Consider the following 19074-nt stretch of genomic DNA (forward strand, 5'->3'; position numbering starts at 1 on the left):
CCTTCTCTACTTTACTTCAAAGGAAAAATCACATTATGCTTTCATCAAAAATTTATCAATATTAACCAAATCACAACTATACAAGAGAAAATGTAAAATGTATCCTTGTAAGAGATGTCTCAACTCCTTCCATGCAAAAGAACGATTAAATCAACATTCGAAATATTGTAGTAATCATAAATCAACCGTAATCAATTTACCAAAAGCAGGTTCAAACATATCATTCAAAAATTTTAACAAATCTATAAAACATCTGTTTGTAATATATGCTGATTTGGAAAGTATCCTGGAAAAGATAGATACTGTTTCTCCAAATCCAAATAAATCATACACAAATAAATATCAAAAACATACTCCTTGTGGTTTCTGTTATTATATCAAATCATCTGTTGATGATGAATACAACAAATTAGAACTTTATAGAGGAGAAGATGCCTCAGAGGAGTTTGTAAGACAATTGGAAAAAGACTGGATAAGACTAAAGGCCCGGTCACACCTTGACGTTTTAGCCAGCGATGGCAACGTATTAAAATGTATCTAAAACGCTGGCTTACGTTGAACTTTTGATGTTTTTTTTTAAAGATTCGGACGTATTCATAGCGACTTGGTCTTATGTATAACGCATTGGTAAAGGACACAGAACGTTTCGTTGTGTTATAGATAACTTATACCAATGAATGCTGAACCTGTTGTCAGCCTACACAACCGATGCCCAACGATAGTCTAACTTAGGCATAGCGCGTTGCACGCATCGCCGACGATGTCGTGACGTAGCCTATTAAAAGGCTGACGCACAACGATTCGAATCATAAATGCCGTAGAAATGGAAGTGTCAACATCACGGTCACACCTTGGTGATCTTGCCAGCGTATGCCGACCTAAGAAAAATGTGTCTAAAACGTTGGGGCACGTCAAATACGGTATGAGTAAGTTTGGTAGACATGAGTAGAACGCTAAAGTACGCTATCATACGTCGTAGTAAGTAGAGTACGTCAAGAAATTTTAAACATGTTCAAAATTTTACGACGTACTCGGCGTATGACACACGTTCCGCATGCGATGGGGATAAGTTTTACACACGATATGTGGACGCTTACACACGTCCACAAAGGCTACTTATAAGCTACTCATAAGTCGAAACGCGTCGCGGTAATGTCTTTTTTACGGGAAACTTATTTCTAACTTATGTTTGATGTGCTTTGAACCAATTCTTTATGTAGTCCCAACACACATCGACGTATGTAGACGTATTCCAATGACGTCTTCCGGTCGACAAAAAAAAAATTAACGTGTTTCTAGCTTACAACTGCCATATAAAGACGTGTTCCCAGCGGTTTTGGGAATTGGTATATAAAAATGCTGCTCATAAAAAGGGCACCCAACAGTGTTTTCGAGTCCTTTTTGAGTCGATCTCCATGTCAGCAGGAACAGTATCAGTATCAGTATTAGTATTAGTATTAGTGGTAGTTTGTTCATGTTGGCAGTAGTAGGTGATTGTGAGGGGGAGGGTGTGGGTTATGATGGATCGTCCTTGCGTTTAACGATTTAACGATTTAAATGATAAACTCAACGATTTAAATGGCTGCATCTCCACTATTGAAAGTAGACGCTTGCGCTCAACAATTGGATTTTTTTTACACTCAACGACTTTTAAACGGTACCACTCAGCTAGTTTCATTGTTTACAATGAACGATTTAAATTGCTGTCACTTGCCTTTGTTTTTTGACGCTGGCGCTCGGAAATTTTAATCGTTTCTATTGAACGTGCTAAATCGCTCAAACCGCACTATTGAAAGTAGACGCTTGCGCTCAACAATTGGATTTTTTTTTACACTCAACGACTTTTAAACGGTACTACTCAGCTATTTTCATTGTTTACAATGAACGATTTAAATTGCTGTCACTCGCCTTTGTTTTTTGATGCTGGGGTTTGGAAATTTGAAGCGTTTCTTCTGAACGTGTTAAAACGCTCAAACTCGACTATTTTAAATAGACGCTGCCGATGGACAATTGGAATCATAGCCAAGCTAGATATCGAAGTGTGAACATCCTCGTCATGCCGAAGAAAAGTTTGAAGAATGCTGCAAATAAGTGTCCTGGCCGTGGACGTGGACGCTGACGCAAGGACGATCCATTATACTGACGTCTTTCAGCCTATGAGTAACTATAAAGTAACGTATGTCGATGTGTGGCAACGATCGCGTAACGTGCCAACAACACGTTAATCATAATTTAGAAATAAGTTTCGGGTACGCTAAACATTACCTCGGCGTGTCTCAACTTATGATTAACTTACAAGTAGCATGTGTTGACGTCTGTCAACGATCGCAGACCGTGCATACAACTTGTGGCCAGCGTAGCGGAACGTGTGAGTCATACGCCGGCATACGTCGTGAAATTTCAAGCATGAAAAAATTTGAGGACAACCAAAAAGTACAACGTTTAAAGCCAACGTACAACGACGTATGGCAGTGTTTTTCAGCGTGCTCTCAATGTTATCAAAACTTACCCATAACGTATTCAACGTGTGCCAGCGTTTTAGAAAAAAAATTCAAAAATCGGCATATGTTGGCTAAAACGTCAAGGTGTGACCGGGCCTTTAGCATCAAATATTAAAAACTTACCGAATCTTAAATCACATTTCTCAAATCAAGAAGAGATTGATCTCTTATCACAAAAGGGAATATATCCATATGACTATATGGATTCATTTGAGAAGTTTAAAGAAACACAACTTCCTTCAAGGGAAAGTTTCTATGGCAAGTTAAATGAAACTCATATTTCCGATAGAGATTATACACAAGCTAAAAAGGTTTGGGAGGAGTTTAATATAAAGAATCTTGGAGACTATCATGATTTGTATCTTAAAACTAATGTATTGTTATTGGTTATGTTTGAAACTTTTCGAACAGTCTGTCATAATAAAAATTCTTATGGATTAGACCCCGTTCACTATTACACAGCCCTGGGTTTGGCTTGGAGTTCTATGTTAAAAATGACAAAACAAAATTTGGAATTAATCAGTGATATAGATATGCTTTTAATGATAGAGAAGGCTAAAAGAGGAGGAATATCTCAAGTATGTTCCAAGAGATATGCTAAAGCAAATAACAAATATCTTCCTGATTATAATAAAAATGAGGACAACTCTTACCTGATGTATTATGATGCTAAGAATTTGTATGGGTGGGCTATGTTATAATCTTTACCTTACGGGAAACTTAAATGGGTTAAAGAAAAACATTATGAAAAAGTTTTACAAGACATTGTTGTCTCCTCTCAAAAAGAATTGGATGAAGCTGAAGTTGGATATTATTTTGAGGTTGATTTAAAATATCCAGAAGAACTTCATCACAAACATAAAGACCTACCTTATGCCCCTCATAAAGAAAGTCCAAGAAAAGAATGGTTAAGTGATTACCACCAGACATTCAATATAAAAGGTAAATCTCCAGAAAAAATACTTACTACATTAAATGATAAAGAAAGTTGTTTTGCATCAAAGGAACTTGAGAAAATATTTATCTGCTGGGTTGAGAGTGAGGAAAATTCATCGGATTTTGAAATTTAAACAAAGTCATTGGTCAAAGAAGTATTGTTGCGGACTCGCGCCCGCCGGCGTGCGAGCGGCCACGTAACTCGAATCGCGGCACGTCGCCCACCGGACGGACAATCCCGTCGTGACCCTCTCGGACTAACGCCGGGAACTAGTCACGGGTGGGCCTTTCGGCCTCACCACGATCGTGCCAATCGGCCCCCCGTGTGGGATAGGGTTGTTCGCCAAATTCGACCTAAGTACCCACACGGAGGGTAGACCGGGCGATCGCACCTCGCCGCAGGTCGACTTCGGACACGGGCCACTTTAACCATTCGTTCCGTACTATCGGGATAACCGAGCGGTGTTATCGTCAACCTCGACGGTTCCGATTAATTATCGGGCGTATTTAGCCCACGACCAACCCTTTACGTGAAGTAAGATGGAGATTCAATTAGAGAAAAGACGAAGCGAAACGGGAGAAACAGTTCAACATAAAGCACATTTATTCCGCGGCAAACGGAAAGCACACATATACAATTACCACAATTATGCACCAAAAGCAAATGTAACAAAAGAAGAAACAACAATTACGCACCAAAAGCAATTGCAACAAAAGAAACACAATGCAGATCTACTACCGACTACGCGAGCACACGGCAACACTTACACAGTTTTACTTCACAGACGGCGCCGACAACACATATACTCCAAAGCAAAAGAAAAAAGGGGCCACCCTCAAAGATAAGGGGCCAGACGGGCCTGGTGCCGAGACCGCGTCGAGCCTACCCGTCTGGTGATGAGCCGCAAAATGGCAGCGGCGCCCCGACTCCGCGGGCCTCGCTGGCACTGCCTGGAATGGGATGGGAACGGGGCCCCCTTCTCACACTATCTCAGCGCGGGGGGAAAAAGGGGGGGGTTGTTGATGCTCGGGGGAAAGAGGATATCTGGCTGGCTTGGGTCCCGCGACGAGCGACGCCACTGCGACCTCGACCGCGTTCCCGGCCTCCCCTCTCCGCAGCTCCCCGACTCTGACATGAGCGCAGACCTCCACAAAGCTCCTTGGCTTCTCCAGACTCTCCGGACCCCGACAGACACTCTCTCGACTGATTTCGCCGCCGCCACAACTCTCCAACTCTTCCCCGATTCGCCCCGCGCTCGGCGCTTTATAGTGCGACAGGAGAAACCATATGCAGATTTTTGGATCAGGATCGGCTCGGGGGCGGAGCCACGCTCGCCCATTGGACAGAGGAAAAGTGGGCGTGAATCATTCCTGATCCTCGAATCTGCATTCTCGAAACCTCGAAATCCTCGAAATGAATCCTCGAAACCCCGCCTGGAGGCGGGGCCAAATCGCCCCACGCTCGCTGATAGGACGGAACAGAAGTGGGCGTGAATCATTCTTGATCCGATTTCTCGGAAAGGCCGCTTTTTGCACCCGCTGCTCGGTGCGCGCCCTGTACGAGTCCAGGATCGGTGCCCACAAGCGGAGCGGGAATGGCGGTGATGCAATGGTTGCGAGAGCGAGATGTGACGGTAAAGGTCGTGGCTGTTGGCGTTGTTGTTGTTGTTGTTGTTGTGAAGCGGCGTTGCGGTTGGTGGTTGTTGTGTGATGGCTGTTGAGACGTGGTTGGCTCAAAATAAAGATAGAACAGAAAAACGGCTATCTTGAAGGGTCGCAGCCCGAATGAATGACATTTATTCCCTCTAAACAACGGGTTTGGGCTAACTACACATATACTTACAGAGATATCTCACCTATGGGACCTGAATGGTGGTTTGCGAATTTCCTCAACCACAACACGACCCCCTCCCCTTTTTACAGACTCGTCCCGAGTCGTCAAATTTTCGTGTGCCATCATGTGTAGTTCTCCCCTAGTACATTTTACCTACGGATCCCTGAGTGCGACATTCATGGTATTCGTGTCCCCAAAATAAATAACCTGAGGGCTGAGTAACTAACTAAACAAACCCACTCACACGGACGACTTAAATAAAATTGCCGGCGCTAAGACAGACATGCCGGGGGCGCACTCATATTTACAGTACATCTTAACCTTAACTTACAAATTTTACACTAAACCATGGCCCAGGATCAATGGTCTCTGCAAAAAGAAAGCAGTTAGCAGGGAGCCAGGCTGCTCGCATGCAGTCTCTGGCTCAAACAATGCAGGTGACAGGGAACGTGGCCGGCTGCTCACACGCAGTCCAAGGCCTTCCCTTTTGAACTGAACGCAGTGAACCACAACGGTGCAGGGGCTGCACAAATGCAGTCTCCGTGCCAGCTCAAGTGGCACACGCAATGAACACAACGAATGGATGGACGCAAACACGGTGCACGGGCTGCCACTGCAGGCCCGTGTTGTAGCTGCCAACAGGGCAGTTCTCGCAGCTTGCAAACTGTTGCTTTCTGATCCTGGTGCACATGGCAATGAACAGGGGGGGGGGGGCAAAGCAAAAGTTGAACGGGGCTGGTGAACAGGGGCAGTGGGCATGGCATGGCAAAGGTGATCAGGCAAATACAGCCTGCAGAACAAGGCCGCTGCAGGCAAACACAGCCGGCAGATGAACTGGCCGGCACAGGCCTTGCAGAAAACAGCTGCAGACGATCCGGCCGGTACAGGCCTTGCAGCACAGCAGCTGCAGCCGATCCAGCCGGCACAGGCCTTGCAGCAAAACAACAGCTGCCGATGAAGCTGGCCAGCCTTCGCCGTTCAGTGGAGGTTGGTGGAGGGAGTGCGGTGGTGCTGGCCACTCGGAAGGCGGGCTCGGACCCTACTCTACGGTCTCCCTCCCAACCTATCGCCTTTGCCTGTCACTGTCTATACCCACTCCCTTAATTTGTCAAACCCCAATTTAGCCCCAACTTATTATTTTTTTTTTTAACTTCCCCACTATAAATCGTCCCCTAACCGCCTATACTGTCCTTGTTCGGCTAACCTATCCTGTCACCTAGCCTACTCCCAACCCCATACGTTCCCTTCCCTGAGGGGAACAAGGGAGAGCTAGCGTCCTGTGTCGAGGCCCAATTCAAGCCTCAGAATGGCCTCCCCAGAGTTCAGCGATCTATAACCAAAGTGGGTCCAGCGGCCCACAACGAGAGCGAGGGGATGGATGGTGCGGAGGGGTACACTTCCTAATTTACCCTATCCATTTAACTTTTAAACTACCCCGGGGCTTTCAACAAGCGCCTCTCGCTTAAACTATTGGTTCTAACAACCCAGATTCCCGTCGCCTGTGTTGGTGTCCTTACAATTTCAGGCCTCGCCCCCCAATTTTCTCTCCGTGCCCTCACACGGTCTCATGGCTGGGACGCGTGGCTCCCCTTGGCAGGCACGACCCTCTGCCGAATCTCCAGCTATGGCACCCCCGGGCACTACACTGCCTCCGAGCCTATCAGCTCCCTAAACACCGGGGAGTGCCCCCCATGGCACCTCCCCTGAAATGCACACGTGGCAGGCTGGCTTCCCAGGCCCCTTTCTGAGGGTCACCCGTGCCCACAACACTGCCCACGCGGCTAATGGCGCCCCGGGCCCCCGCACCAAGCAGGCGCACCCGTGCCCACTACGCTATCCCGGCCCCCCATGGGCCCTTGGCCTACCACGGCCGACTAGCCTGGTGCCCGGGGTACCCACTCAGCGATACTCACCTTTCGCAGCCACGCTCCCAGCCCGTCAACAGGGCTCCTGCACCCCTCCAAATGGGTTTCGAGCCTACATTCACACCAACAACAAAACGACCTCCATTTTTCAATTTAACTAACCCCCTAACTCACTCTACACTGACCCTGGCATCCCTTGGGCGGGAGTCACTCCTCCCCCACTCACTCATCGCACCATGCATTCCCCATTCGCTCCACTCACACAGACCCGCTGGCCTCACTCACTCATCATGTACTCACCTCACAACTCTTCAACACACACACACCGCTGAACTCCGCCATCCTTCTAACTACCTCCCCTAACTAACTCGTGCTCCCACGTCGTCCCTTAAACTATAGCACGTTCCATTTAACCTACGTAGCTAAGCTACGTCCCCACTACACATCCAAAGTCTGTCTCTGTCTCCAAAATAATCCCATACTCCATTTTCCCAACCTAAATCTGACTAACAATCCCTCTAACTAATCCATTCCACGGGCCCCATGAGGACTTACCCCTGCCCCATGGAGCCGGTCTAGCTAAGCTAACCCTTCCCCCTAACTAGTTTCCATCCTGTGCCCTGGTAAGCGGGTCTTCCACCCCTTGCCCGGGAATCCTGTGCACCCGAAAGTGAGGCTTGCTTTTATTTTCTTTTTTTTTTCCACATGCGCAGCACCAGCGCGGCAACTCACAGCTCGCGCACTTTGCACCTGCCCGTGACGTCATGCAGCTGCACGTGTATCTCGTCCCTCCTTGGACGGTACCATCCGGCAGGGATACCCCTCCTGCCAGATTCCAACCCCGCGTGCAGCCATGACGTCACCGTGCGCATAAAAAAAACACAAGCCCCACGTCTCGTGGGGTTCCCCACGCGAACACATGTGCTTTGCCCGTTGGAGCTTAACACACACGATCGCATGGAGAACCCGTCCGGTTCAAATCCATAATCCTGCCTAAACTTTGTCCGTCCGCGGGATCGGCAAATCCACCGCGTGCGATTCCGGACCGGGACTTCACTCTCGCAAGCGAGCACGTGGGGGCCTCGTGCGTTGCACAGCACGGACCTCGCGCTCACTGCTGGGTGAACCCGGCGCGGTGCGCAAAACATCTACAGCCGCTACTCGGCTTTTGTCCCTCTGTCGCCGTCGTCATCGCCATTCAACCCACGCACACCTGCGTGTTACGACGCTCACACTCCACTCCATTACATTCACCCCGGGAGACGTGGCTGCATGTTCACACATGCCCACCGACATCTCCCTCACACACAGCGACCTTGCACACGCTGTCTCTGTCACACTCGGCCGCTCACTCACGCATGCCATTACCCTTGCACACGTGGCTCCACTCACTCGCGGCCTTTCACTCACTCGTGCCATTTCCCTCACACAAACCATACTACTCACACACGCGGGGGAACTCGCTCGCGGTGCCTCATCCACACACGGCGTGCTGGGAAGCACGATCTTCTGCACACTTACCACCACACCACTCACACACGGGGTCGCTTCCGCACACGGGGTCTTTGTCACCCACCCGGTCGCTCTCACACACGCCCTTGCACCCGCGCTATGCGTGCGTTGCAGCACGCATTTCGCCACACTCGTGAATACACACCTCGACACCACACACACCGGGACAACCACACTGGGGATTCGTGTCCCCACAAGGGTCTCCGGGGCCTCTATACCCCCCAAGCTCTCCGTACACCTGTCCACAGCACTCCTCCCCTCGACCTCGCAAAAGCACGACCGAACCCACCTGGTCATGACTCGCCTCAAGGGGGCATACTCCCTCCCCTCGTTCCTGGAGGAGGCTATCCCGCTGCTCGCACTGGGTCTCCACCCAGTCCGCCAGCTCACCCCCATTGTCCTCCACTACCTCCGTGTGTGTGTGTGCATCTCTATCCCCGTCTTCATCGTGTAGTCTTCCCTCTATCGTTCCCATCTCCCGTGTCTCTGCCAACTCAGTCACCTCTTCACCCTTTACCTCCCTTGTCTCAACTATTATTTCCGTCTCTTCCCTTGTTATCTACCTCGTGCACGTCTCCGTCACCCCAATTAGTTTTTCCCTCTCGGTCACCGTCACTCTTCTCGCCTAACACGTCCCCCAAATTATTTTCTCCTTACCAGCCTCCACCACGGGCCCGACAGCCGTTGCACTCCCTCCCAGCTCGTTCGCTCCCACACGTGGCGTCGCCATTTTGAGCTCCCTGGTAACGGCCTTCATGCCCGCCTGCAGGCTTCGGCCCATGTTCTGCGTCTCACCCCGCAGCTCTTTCATTTCTTCCTTCATTTTGAGTGCGTTTGTTTCCATATTCACCTTCACTTCGTTTGTGTTTGTATCCATCTTTTCGTTCATGCGTTTTATTTCGTTTTTCATTTCATTTGTGTTTGTATCCATTTTCGTTTTCATTTCGTGCATTTGCTTGTTCATGTTCGCATTCATTTGTTGCGCATCCGCATTCATCTTTGCCAGCATGGTGAATAGCTGGGTCATGTCGGGTGCGTTTGGGTGAGCCGTTTCGGCAGGGATCGGGGAAGGGTTTTGGTGGAGAGGGGGAGGGGAGGTGTCATACACCGCGGCCGCCGCCGCACCTATTTCGGGCTCTGGGTTCAGTTGGGGGAGTTCGTGTTCCTGCACAACCAACATTTCCTGCACGGGGTTTTCATCCTGGACCATGGATTCTACACATTCTAAATCCATTTCTAATACCCCCGGCTCCCGCTCGCCTTGAGACGCCTTCTTATTTCTCGTAAAGGGTCAATTTAAATCACTCGTAATTTGGAGGGAATCGGGGGTCGCTCCTCTCACCCCTGGACCGATTCCTGTGAATTTAGCTGGAGACAGGAGAGCCCGTTTTCCCGCTCTCCGATACCAGTGTCGCGAGGAGGGGGATGAGTTTGTATCCCACTCCAGACACCAGTGTTGCGGATTCGCACCCGCCGGCGTGCGAGCGGCCACGTAACTCGAATCGCGGCACGTCGCCCACCGTACGGACAATCCCGTCGTGACCCTCTCGGACTAACGCCGGGAACTAGTCACGGGTGGGCCTTTCGGCCTCACCACGATCGTGCCAATCACCCCCCCGCGTGGGATAGGGTTGTTCGCCAAATTCGACCTACCTAAGTACCCACACGGAGGGTAGACCGGGCGATCGCACCTCGCCGCAGGTCGACTTCGGACACGGGCCACTTTAAGCGACCCGTTCCGTACTATCGGGATAACCGAGCGGTGTTATCGTCAACCTCGACAGTTCCGATTAATTATCGGGCGTATTTAGCCCACGACCAACCCTTTACGTGAAGTAAGATGGAGATTCAATTAGAGAAAAGACGAAGCGAAACGGGAGAAACAGTTCAACATAAAGCACATTTATTCCGCGGCAAACAGAAAGCACACATTTACAATTACCACAATTATGCACCAAAAGCAAATGTAACAAAAGAAGAAACAACAATTACGCACCAAAAGCAAATGCAACAAAAGAAACACAATGCAGATCTACTACCGACTACGCGAGCACACGGCAACACTTACACAGTTTTACTTCACAGACGGCGCCGACAACACATATACTCCAAAGCAAAAGACCCTCAAAGAAAAAAGGGGCCACCCTCAACGATAAGGGGGCAGACGGGCCTAGGACCGAGACCGCGTCGAGCCTACCCGTCTGGTGATGAGCCGCAAAATGGCGGCGGCGCCCCGACTCCGCGGGCCTCGCTGGCACTGCCTGGAATGGGGTGGGAACGGGGCCCCCTTCTCACACTATCTCAGCGCGGGGGGTTGTTGATGCTCAGGGGAAAGAGGATATCTGGCTGGCTTGGGTCACGCGACAAGCGACGCCACTGCGACCTCGACCGCGTTCCCGGCCTCCCCTCTCCGCAGCTCCCCGACCCTGACACGAGCGCAGACCTCCACAAAGCTCCTTGGCTTCTCCAGACTCTCCAGAGTCTCCAGGACAGAGGAAAAGTGGGCGTGAATCATTCCTGATCCTCGAATCTGCATATATCGATTACACTCTGACGCGCCTGGAGGCGGGGCCAAATCGCCCCACGCTCGCTGATAGGACGGAACAGAAGTGGGCGTGAATCATTCTTGATCCGATTTCTCGGAAAGGCCGCTTTTTGCACCCGCTGCTCGGTGCGCGCCCTGTACGAGTCCAGGATCGGTGCCCACAAGCGGCGCGGGAATGGCGGTGATGCGATGGTTGCGAGAGCGAGATGTGACGGTAAAGGTCGTGGCTGTTGGCGTTGTTGTTGTTGTTGTTGTTGTGAAGCGGCGTTGCGGTTGGTGATTGTTGTGTGATGGCTGTTGAGACGTGGTTGGCTCAAAATAAAGATAGAACAGAAAAACGGCTATCTTGAAGGGTCGCAGCCCGAATGAATAACATTTATTCCCTCTAAACAACGGGTTTGGGCTAACTACACATATACTTACAGAGATATCTCACCTATGGGACCTGAATGGTGGTTTGCGAATTTCCTCAACCACAACAGTATATTGATTTTAATACAAAAAGGAGAACAGAAGCAAAAACTGATTTTGAGAAGGACTTTTAGAAATTAATGAATAATGCTGTATTTGGAAAGACTATGGAAAATGTTAGGAATCGACAAAACATAAGACTTGCTACATCTTGGAAACAGGCTTCAAAGTTAGTTAATAGACCAAGTTTTGAACGAGCGGAGGTGTTTTCAGAGAACTTTTGTGCTATTGATTTGAAAAAACAGAGTATTGAAATGGATAAACCTATTTATATAGGAACATCAATTCTTGACTTGTCAAAGTCGTTAATGTATGACTATTACTATAATAATATAAAATCAAAGTATAAGGATAATGTGTGTTATATATGGATACAGATAGTTTTATATTAGAAATTAAGGCAAGTGATGTATATGAGGATATGATTTATAATATTGATATACACTTAAGCCCAAAATTATTCATACCCTATGAAAAATCTGAGAGTTTTGCATTTATCTCATACCTCCTTGCTGGAGTGGTGGAACTTTCACTTCACCCAAGGACATTTCGTTGGCATGTAGAAATCCACATATATTTTGGCTCAACATTATTAGTAGGGTTGGGCACACATCGACTTTTTCTCTGTTGTCCCGTTGAAAGGAGTGTTTATGGCCATTTTTCACGCTGATCACGAATCCGTTGAAATTTTTGACCTAGGATGATGTCTTAGGTTGGTAAAATGCAAAAAATCAAAATGGCCACAAAATTTACCCACTTTTTCAGGTAAAATTTGATAATTATGGCTTACTCAGGCATGTAGTATTATCAAATATACTAGGCATGTAATATGTTATCAAATTTTACCTGAAAATGGGTAAATTTGGTGGCCATTTTGAATTTTTGCATTTTACCAACCTAAGACATCATCTTATGTCAAAAAGTTCAACAGATTCCTGATCAGCGTGAAATTTGGCCATAAAAAAAACACTCCTTTCAAAAAAGTATGGTTGTATGCCCAACCCTATTATTAGCATAACAATAGAAATGTTAAGATTTCTCTTTTTATGCCTGTCCAAAATTATTCATACACCATACCAAGTCACAGAATTGAGGCTAATGTTTGGGATAATGCACATGCTTTTGATATTCCTACGATTCTTTATAATGTTATGCAATTATTCCAAGATGTGTGCATACAATCTGAATGCATTACAAATGTGGTCTAGTGAATGTAAAGTGAGGAATGTTATAGAACAACACTCTGCTTCTAGACGAGAATTTAGGAGAGCTGATGCAATCATTCTCAGGTCATTGTCAGCATGATGAAGAAGAAAGAAGTCAGTGAGGACCTTCGTTGTGCATTGTGAATGCTCACAAGGAGGGAAAAGGCGACAAAACTATTTCGAAGCAGTTCCGAGTGCCAGTTGCCACCACACAAAGCATAATTAGGAAGTACAAGGAGTTCCACACTATAAAAAAAACATTGAAGGACGTGGTCGGAAGTCAAAGGTGTCACCTTGTCTGGCAAGAAAAGTATGGCGAGAGGCCAACAACAATCCACGGATCACTATTAAGGCTCTCCTGAACAACCTTGGCTAGTCTGGGACCAAGATATCAAGGCAGACACTCCAGCGGACGTTGCACAAGGGGGGTCTCCATGGACGCCGACCAAGAAAGACTCCACTCCTCCATCCCAGGCAGAGAAAGGCCCGTCTAGCCTTTGCAAAAGCTCACCTGGACAAAGATCCAAGCTTTTGGTCCTCAGTTCTGTGGTCGGATGAGACAAAAATGGAGCTTTTCGGGCACAGAGATGTTGCTTTCATTTGGCAAAATAAAGATGAAGCATACAACCCTAAGAACACAGTCCCAACTGTCAAGCATGGAGGCGGGAGCATAATGCTTTGGGGATGTTTCTCAGCCAGTGGGCCAGGCAATCTCGTCAAAATGGATGGCATCATGAAAAAGGAGCAGTACATCAACATCCTTGAGGAAAACATCAAACAGTCCACAGAGAAACTTCACCTCGGGGAGCATTGGACGTATCAGCAGGACAACGATCCAAAACACACCGCCAAGTCAGTCAAGAAATGGTTCCAGGATAATGACGTAGACGTTCTAGAGTGGCCAAGCCAAAGTCCGGACCTCAACCTAATCGAGAATCTGTGGAGGGAGCTCAAGACCGGAGTGATGGCAAGGAAGCCTTCCAACCTCAAAGACCTGGAGACCTTCGCGAAGGAGGAGTGGGCCAAAATCCCTGTGGAGACATGCAAAAACCTTGTGAGCAAGTATAAAACCATTTGGAGACTGCAATCACAAACAGAGGATTTTCCATTGATTACTCAATGCGACTTTGAACTGATCTAAGCAAGGGTATGAATAATTCTGGACATGACATTTTTTTTGTAAATCTATCAATAAAATACCCCCGAAACAATGTATTTCTTGAAATGTCTCTTGCAGTGATTCTTTCAGCTGTTTGTCACATTCTTATGTAACTTAAGCCAGAAGAAACTCATTCCTCAAATAACACGATTCAAAATACTCCAAATTTGGTAAGGGTATAAATAATTTTGGGCTTAACTGTATATGATGCAAGTAATTATAAGCCAGGTGATGTGTTGTTTCCATCAAAGAATAAAAAGGTTATTGGTAAGTTTAAAGATGAATTGGGTCGGAAGGTCATGAGTGAATTTTAGGATTGAGATAAAAGTCTTATGCTTTTACGTATATTGATAATAATAACATTGAAAGGTGTGATAAGAAGCTAAAGGGAATATAGAAAAATGTAATCAAGGAAACAATAAACTTTAAACATTATTACAAATGTTTAATCTTAAAGAAGGAAGAGTACAGAAAAATGAATACAATAAGAAGTTATAAACATCAATTATATACAGAAGAGATAAATAAGAAAACATTAGGAGCTTTTGATGATAAGAGATATATTTTAGAGAATGGAATCAATAGTCTCCCTAATGGTTATAAGTGTAAGTGTTAAGATGTATGTGGTTGGAAATTTTAACAGGCTACCGCCGTCTTTTTACTGATTTATAAATGATAGAATCAAGCAATAACCAAACCAAAGAGTGGAGATGTAATCAGCCTTGGTATTTAAATGGGAAACATATGGAATGTGAGAAATATCAAATAAGTCTTATTGAAGAAATAACCGGGGTAAAAGTAGATAAAACAAATAAGCGGATAAATTGAATTGCAAATAAGTTGGAGGACGTAAAGAAAAAAATTAATATCCTTGAATGGACTGAAAACGTTGATGGTTATCAATTGAACAATGGAAAAACAATTTACTACAATCTCAAAATGATATGTGGCTCAGGAGGTGGTCAAATAAGAGCATTGAGAGAAGTGTATCATTTCATTTCTGCTCAACAAAGACACTTAAACCAAGAACCAAGTTCCAAAGTAATCTTTGTGAATATACTCGATGGTGATGAATATAATAGGAAAATTAAGTTATTCCCCAAAGTAGAGCATGGACAAATATTCGTTGGTTCGCTCTTTGAGTGGAATGAAAATATGAAAGGGAGGAAGTGCTTTAATCAGCAGGTCACAATTTTACATTTGCTTGTATGGGAGGGGGAGAAAATCGGTCTCCTATTTTGGGCGTTTGGGGCTTGCGTCAGAAAGTTTTTCCCTTTCCCCCCATTCATTTGAATGGTGCCTCAGAACCCCATTTATCCTCTACTAACTGTACTCACTGACACCTTGGCTCCTTTGCAATTTCTCTGAAGGAAAAACGACACTTTTAAGAGTTATAATGGTCTGTCTGTCTTGCTTTGTTAATTGTCTTTTTCTCGCAATTATGATAGCAATATACAACTTCCTGCAGTGCAATATTGTCCAATTAATGCTTCAGAGGGTGTAGCAACGCAGTCTGTTCCAACACTGCTTTTATACAGACAGAGGGTTTGTAACTAATCAACAAAAGTTGGGACACCTGTTGGAATTGTTTGCATCAACTTTCAAGGCTTAATTTACTTCCATTGCTGCAGAACAGCTGCAGTTGCTAACCCATTACTTGTTCCCTGAAAAGGGCCTTTTTTAACAACTCTGAAATTTGCATTATTTTTCAGTTTTTGGTAACCGAAACTTTTTTTCTTTTTTTTACCTCTGGCAGTTTACCACTTAGCTTTGTACCATTTCAGGTTATTCACTGGACTTGAACTGCTTAAATTTCAGTAAAAACTGAAAAATGGGGGTGTTCTAAAACTTTCGACCGGTTGAGTATATATGTATATATATACATGTATATATGTATATATATATATATATATATATATATATATATATATATATATATATATATATATATATATATATATATATATATATATAATGTACATATATGTACATACATGTATACATCTCTATATATGAAGACCACAAGGGGAAAACCAGAGATGTCACTTTTTATAAATTTCAGGGTTATTGCACCTGCCAATAGTTGACAACATAAGGTTTCCTCTCACAATATTACTTTAACAAATAACCAGGGGTGTCACATAATTTATATGGTATAAAGTTTAGCCCTGCAATGAAAAAACAAGTGTCGTCAAAGCTGAACAAGTAGAAACCCAGAGTTGTCAGTACTTTACTCCTGGTTATCTCCCTTTCATTCATGTTAACTGTTCCACCATAATATTCAGAGTTGAGAAACTAGAAAATGAAAGGTTGTAAAACTTTCACAGCATAAACTCTGAGTACTACAATAGCCTATTTGGTTATATCATGGGCTCCGTAGTTGGTGCATATCGTGGTTCAAGCCTGGTCAAACCTTTATTGTGACTTTTATGGGACCCACGCCATGGCTTAATGGTTAGCGCGTCTGAGTACCCATCCTCATTCGATGTACCTACCGCCCAATCAACCTGCTTAGGTATATGAGGGAGTCACATGAGGTGACTTCGGCTATCGCGGGGGTGATTTATCCTTGGTTTCATCCCGGTTTTCCATCATATTAAGTAGTACGAAGTAAGAAATGGAGAATCCGTCATCATATAAGCGAAATACCCTTGAGTATGGCGTTGAACACCAATCAAACAAAAAAACAATGACAATTTAATGTTGAAAAAAATAATCTGTGATCACCAAAGTCATGTAATGTATGCTAATAACCAATAAGCATGAATTTGCTACACATCCTGGGTTAAAATTGCATGGCAATTATTAAACAAGGGAATAACCAGTAATGTCAGTTTGCAACATTGATTCGTTCTTTGCTCTTAAATTAAATAACACAGAAGCTTGGCAAATGCTTCATGCTTAATTTGATCGGCCAATGATCACTCTTCCTTTTACTGGAAAAGAAATCTATATGACAGTTATTAAACAGTCCACCAAAATCTTGAAACTGTTTTTCAGTTTCTTCAAAATTGACTTATCCTGACATCTCTGCTTTTCCCTTTGTGGTCTTCATATATGTAAAGTAGTAACGTATGTTTGTTTGTCTTATAACTCGAACTACGCATCACAGAGCAAAAGTAAAGGCATATTCAGAATCAGCACGTCTCAGAGGTATGACAGCATACCTTAGAGGCTTAGATGTTTAAAAAAAAACCGAAAAAAAAAATTCGTCTTTTTTTTTGGCCGTTTCAATTTTTCTGCCACAATTGATTTTCTGCATCGCGACTTTTTTATTCACAACCTGATTAAAATAAGACAAAGACAGACCAGTGGATGGACAGACCAATGAACGTTTACAAAGTTTCTGATCAAAATTTGACTTTCTGATTTTAGATGCCCCAAAAAAGGAAGAGCTCCATTGGTGCCAAGGCAGCTGGAGCTAAAGGCCCTGTCACACCTTGACGATTTAGCCAGCATATGCCTGACGTATGCAAAATTTGGCTAAAACGCTGGCACACATTGAATACGTTATGGGTAAGTTTGTATACATTAAGAGCACGCTTGCATACGTCGTAGTACGCTGGCTTTTTTCGTAGTACGCTGGCATACGTCTTTGTATGCTGGCATACGTCGTAGTACGCCGAGGTGTTAGACAAATTTTCCATACTTGAAATTTTTTTACGTATGCCAGCGAATGACTCACACATTCCGCATACGCTTGGCCATAAGTTGTAGGCACATTACGCGATCGTTGACACACGTCGACACACATTACTTGTAAGTTACTCATAAGTCAAAACACGTCGAGGTAATGCTTAGCGTACCCGAAACTTATTTGTAACCTATAAGTAATGTGTTATAGGCACGTTACGCGATCGTTGACACACGTCCACACACGTTACTTGTAAGTTACTCATAAGTCGAAACACGTCAAGGTAATGGTTAGCGTCAGTGTTCCAGACTCCCTGGTTCTTTTTTTTTTCTTCGGCGTGACTGTGATGCTGACACTTCGATTTCTAGTGCGGTTATAATATAACATAATTAATAGGCTGCCGCTCAACGATTTAAATCATAACCGCACTAGAAATCGAAGTGTCAACATCACCGTCATGCCGAAGAAAAAAAAATACCAGGGAGTCTGGAACACTGACGCTAACCATTACGTCAACGTGTTTCGACTTATAAGTAACGTACAAGTAAAGTGTGTCAACGATCGCGTAACGTGCCTACAACTCATGCCAGTGTATGCGGAACGTGTGTCATACGCCGAGTACGTCGAGAAATTTTCAACATGCTGAAAATTTCTCAACGTACTCGGCGTATGACGATGTATGCCAGCGTACTACGACGTATGCCAGCGTACTACGATATCTGCCAGCATGCTCTTAACGTATACGAAACTTACCCATAACGTATTCGACGTGTGCCAGCTTGGTTCGGCAAATTTTTCATACGTCGGCATGCGCTGGCTAAAACGTCAAGGTGTGACAGCGGCTTCACACTTCGATGTCTTGTGCGGTTATGATTTGAATCGTCGAGCCACAGCCTATGAATAGCCTACGCCACATGGTCGTCGGCGATACGCTGGTGCGCGTTATGCATAAGTTAGACTATCGTTGGGCATAGGTTGTGAACGCCGACAACACGCTCAGCATTCGTTGGTATAAGTTATCTATATGTGATTGAAACGTTCTGTGTACGTTGCTAATACGTTATGCATACGTCCAACACGTTATTATACACCCAAAACTTAAAAAAAACATCAATAGTTCAGCGTACGCCAGCGTTTTACATACATTTTGATACCTTGCCATACGCTGGCTAAAACGTCAACGTGTGACAGCCCCTTAAGCGAAAACGCACCAAGAGACAACAGGAACCTGAAGAGGAGCAAGATTCCAGGCTAAATGAACAGGCACAGCAGCAACAGCAGCAGCTACAAAAGTGAGACTGAAGAGGAGCGATCAGCCAGGCTAAATGAACAGGTTCATCGGCAACAATGGCGGTGAGCGAATGAGACTGAGGAAGAGTGTGATGCAAGACTTGAGGCAATGCGTCACCGCA

At 45.3% G+C, this 19074-nt stretch overlaps 1 long non-coding RNA gene across 1 annotated transcript in view; it reads right to left on the reverse strand.

Annotated features, from left to right (window-relative positions):
• LOC147021287 (uncharacterized) overlaps positions 1-19074 on the reverse strand; it is a 52736-nt gene that overhangs the window by 24765 nt on the left and 8897 nt on the right. The window lies entirely within an intron of this gene.

This window comes from Eptatretus burgeri, chromosome 8, assembly GCF_056783735.1.
Source record: "Eptatretus burgeri isolate ZD-2024b chromosome 8, Ebu_testis_v1, whole genome shotgun sequence".
NCBI lineage: Eukaryota > Metazoa > Chordata > Myxini > Myxiniformes > Myxinidae > Eptatretus > Eptatretus burgeri.